This window comes from Tenrec ecaudatus, chromosome 2, assembly GCF_050624435.1.
Source record: "Tenrec ecaudatus isolate mTenEca1 chromosome 2, mTenEca1.hap1, whole genome shotgun sequence".
NCBI classification, from domain to species: domain Eukaryota; kingdom Metazoa; phylum Chordata; class Mammalia; order Afrosoricida; family Tenrecidae; genus Tenrec; species Tenrec ecaudatus.
In genome coordinates, this window is record NC_134531.1 from 281,104,812 (window position 1) to 281,109,338 (window position 4,527).

At 39.9% G+C, this 4,527-nt stretch overlaps 1 protein-coding gene across 1 annotated transcript in view; it reads right to left on the reverse strand.

Annotated features, from left to right (window-relative positions):
- UPK1B (uroplakin 1B) overlaps positions 1-3,199 on the reverse strand; it is a 40,099-nt gene extending 36,900 nt beyond the window's left edge. Inside the window, exon 1 of the mRNA XM_075543454.1 lies at positions 3,077-3,199. The gene's annotated coding sequence lies outside the window, so the exon portion shown is untranslated. The remainder of the gene's footprint in view (positions 1-3,076) is intronic.
- Between the last annotated feature and the right edge of the window lie 1,328 nt (positions 3,200-4,527).

Genomic DNA, 4,527 nt, shown 5'->3' on the forward strand with positions numbered 1-4,527 from the left:
AATCATCTAAAATATAAATTTACCACCTAATTTATAATAAAAAGTTAAAAACAAAAATAATTTTTTCCATAAAAAAAAAACAAGCCCCTGTGAGCCCCACCCCATGGAGAAACTGCCCACAGATCAGACACCAGGATGATGTGCTCAAATTGCTCAACACCCTGGGAGTTCTGCTTTGAGAAGTGGAGATTAAAAAAAAAAAAAGACTAGCACTTCAGTTCTTATTTGTCTTTCTCCCCTTCTGGTGCTTTTGTTCAGTTTGTTTTCTTACAAAAATTATTCATATCCATAGCGTTGCTGTGTCCAGACATACCAAATGGTTCTAAAACAATTGCTCACTAAACAAACCATTTTTTCAAAGCAGAAGGAAAAGGAGCGAGACTCACCCACCAAGCATGAGATCATGTCTTCAGGTTCATTACCCCTCTCCCTCACCCAAGTTTTTTTCCCACATCAGAGAACACACAGTCCACACCTCAAACTCTTGCCCATACATGAGACATTTCGATTAACAAAGAAGAGGAAAGAGAAGGAGGAAGAAACCGAGAACCACAATCCACCGTTGCCTTACTCCACTCCGGCCCTGGCCCCGAAGCCCAGGATTAGAGTCGGCAGATGTATGATTTAGGGATGAGAGTTGGGATGGGTGTGAGAATTTTAGAGCAGGACAATCGTGGATGTATTTGTATGTTGATTAGAAGGAGTCTCTGGTCATGATGACATGAAGATCGTGTTTCCACAGGGATGAGACCTACACACATGACCCCTGATTTTGAAATTTAAAGGGCCGCCTGCATGGCTATCCGAAGTGGACTCCAGTAAACACATTTTAAGGCTCTGGTTCCGAATGTTAAGTCGGAGAGGTAAACAAAGTATTTATTTTTAATAAAACATATATATCTTATATTTTATTCAAAAATACAGCTTTTCAACGTTTCCCTATAGTTTGGTGAAAGTTTGCAGAGCACATGAACACTAACACAATTGACACCCATTTTGCTGGGTGACATTGCTTGTAATCCCCTCAATGCCACACTCTTGAGGGGCCTTCTGGTTTCCACTCGTCCTACTTTCATGTCCCTTCCTGCCTTCTGACTGTGTTTGGGCAAACGCGACCCTTGTAGTCTCATGTGGTTGACTGCACTGAGGCGTACAGCCCCTCCAGCTGTTATGACTCACATGATTGTTTGGCTGTAAGTTGATCCGCAAGGGTGGGTTCTGTTTTAGACGTGATAAGCGTCTAATGGCCATAGTCTCAGGGGTTTCACTAACCTTATTTATTTTTTATTTAAAAATATCATTTTATTAGGGGCTCATACAATTCTTATCACAATCCATACTGGTTTCACTAACTTTTATCAGACCAGTAAGTCTGATTAAAAAAAAAAAGATTCTGAGGTTTCATTTGTTTTTATTGGCTAGATTGTGTCTAAAGTTTCTTCGGGATCTAAAAGTCTAGGATCCTTCCCAGATAGTTTTCTAAAAAATAAGTGAGTTGATTTTTAAAAAATCCTAACAGTTTTATTGACATATAATTAAATACTATAGAATTAAATGGTTTAAATATATTAAAAGTTATGCAACGAACAAGTTGATTTTTAAGTCTATTGTAGAAGAAATCAAAATAAGAAGTGTTTCTCCTCACTGAGAGGTTAATAAAAATAGACTTCATTTACATACACACATATATAAGTATGTACAAATAAAGTAACTTCAAAAGCTCATAGAAAGTATCATTATCTTTTCATTTAATTTTCCCACAAACTTTTTGAAGCCCCTTTGTATAATTACATATATATAACAGAAATACAGCATACATTTATATAGGTTCTAAATTATAGGTATATGTGCTATCTAAAAATATTCTTTTTTAATTAATTGTTTTATTGGGGGCTCTTACAAATCTTATATCAATACATCATTCAATTGTATTAAGCACACTTGTACATATGTTGCCATCAACATTTCCAAAACACTTTATTTCTACTTGAACCTGTAGTATCAGCTCCTCTTTTTACCCCTCCCTCCCCCATTCTTCCACCCTCATCAATCCTTGATCAATTATGTATTACATTGTTATTTCATGTCTTACACTGTGCAGAAGTGTGGGTGAAGGGAGACAATGGACAGTGTAAATATAAATATTCTAATATAAATATTCTAAGTGAGCATTTTACTATTGTACTAAGCAATTCAACTCAGACAAGAAAGGAATCCTAATCTCTAGGAATTACTATTGAGGTAAAGGACTACCAAGAAATACAGAATCTTTAATTAAGAAATTTAAAAATTAAAGATTAAAAAATTGTTTATAGGAGGGGAATCTTTATAACTAGTTACAAGTAGGGTTTTAGTCTGATATAACAAAAATAACAGTAGCAATAATTGATATTGAATTTGCATTTGAAGTAAAAGTGTTGTTAGAGCAAAAATACATATTTAGTACCTCTAGATCTTGGCAAATCAATTTAAGTGGTGGAGTAACAAGGTATAAAAAATGCATAGTTTGTGGCCCTATTTTAGCTGACAGATTTATTAAGCTTAACTGTTTGCAGAGAGAAATTATGAGTAAATCATTTCACAAATCCCATGATAAGCTAACAGGATCAAATGATTTCTGACAAGACCAGGAAACTTTCTCTCTACCAAATTTACACATTATTAAGAACGAACATGAATCTGTTTTAAAAAAAATCCCATTTGCTTTTCTGACCACTAAAGGCAGTGGGGGTGGGGGTGGATTGAAGGTGTGTATTTGAGATTTCATCAGCTGCCTAGAGTCCTGGCATTTTTCTTGGTCTTTCTCTGAGAAAATCTGAAGTTGGACCAAGGATCCCTGAAAGGACTTTAATCTGAGTTCTGGGGAGAGGACAATGATCAATGGTATCAAAGTTTTAAGAAAGCGATTTATGGAGCTCAAAGTCAAAAAGGAACAAAGCCACCGCAACAGTTTAAATACCAAGAGAGAGCGAAAGACAAGAAAAAAAGTCATGTTCTACTCATCAGGAACATCTTTTGTAGCCCTTTCCCTGTAAGCCCAGGCATTCCCTCCTAGGAAGTTATCCCAACCACTCACTGTGCCTTGGGCTTTCCTGCAGCGTGCAGCCAGTGTTTTCAGAGAGCCGCTCCTTCTCTTCCGGCTGGACCACTCCTGGAGCGTGCCTAGTCTGAGGTGCTTTTCTACCTGGACCAGGAGGGGTGGTCCGTGAGTGGGCGGAGGCATCTCACAGGGGCTGGACCTGATGCTGCCTGAGCCTGCCTTACTGGAGGGCGGAAGTAACTGGAACTCGTCAGTCGGTGGATTTCTGTTTCAAAGGTGGTGACTCAGATGGAAGCCTGCTGACAGGGTTCAGCTGATCACTTCTCTGCATTCCTCCTCAGCCTGCAATTCATTTGTTGGACATTTTATTTGATTTGCTCTTATAGTGTGCATGAACCTTCTGCTTTGGTACATTGGCTTCTTGGTTGGGGGCTTGTGGAGGAACAAAATCAGTCACGGGGAGTAGGAGAGCCTGCATGGTGTCAAATGCACGCATTCTCAGCCGCTCACCCAAAGGTTGGTGCCGCCGAAGAAAAGTTTGGTTATCTAACGCGCATTTCTGAAAAATCAGTCAGAAACCCCATAGGGTCCAGTTCTCACCGGACACATTTAGGGTCGCTGTAAATCAATTCTCACTCAATGGCACTATAAAAAAAATCACATATGCCAAAAAAGAGTGAAAGATTGATGTACTTCAAAGACACTAACTCATGTCATTGTGGGAGGCTGGCTAGTTCAAAACCCATACATGAGGTGACAGGTTGCAGATAGCAATAAGAAGGATGAGAATTCCAGAACACTTGGTTGCGCGCATTTGGAAGCTGTGAATGAGATCAGGAGGCAGTCGTTCAAACAGAACACGGGACGACTGTGTTGTTTTAAATCAGGTAAAGCATGCATCAGGGTTTTATGTTTTCACCATACTATTCAGTGCTGAGCAAATACGCTGAGAAGCTGGACTATATAAAGAAGAATGTAGCATCGGGATTGGGAGGCTTATTCACAACCTTTAGTACATAGACGTGTGACAGTTACATAATCAAGTGTCAACTTGCACGAAGGGGTGGAGTTAAGCCTGTCAATCAGGCTATAGCCAACGGGGCCTCTGTGTGGGCATGACCTTTCCCTGAGGATTCTGGGAACTCCTGGCCTCCTCCCTGGAGACAGGACACACACACTCTCTCTCTTTGTCTTCCTGCTGACAAGCCACATGGAACTTGCTGATGGAGCCAGAGCCCTGGAGTAGGAAGGACCACGTGGAGACCCACACCAGTGCTGAGATTCTTCCGCTGCCGCTAGATCCACAAGACTTTCCACCTGTGATCTTCCTGCATTTGGTGTCATTGTATGTGTTGTGTGAGTCTGAAGAGGTATTTATAGACTGGTATCAGACATATAGGTTACCATCGGATTTGTGGACTTGGTCTGGACGGGGTTGGAATGTTTTCTCAATATACAATTGCTCTTTGATACACAGCTCTTGTTTC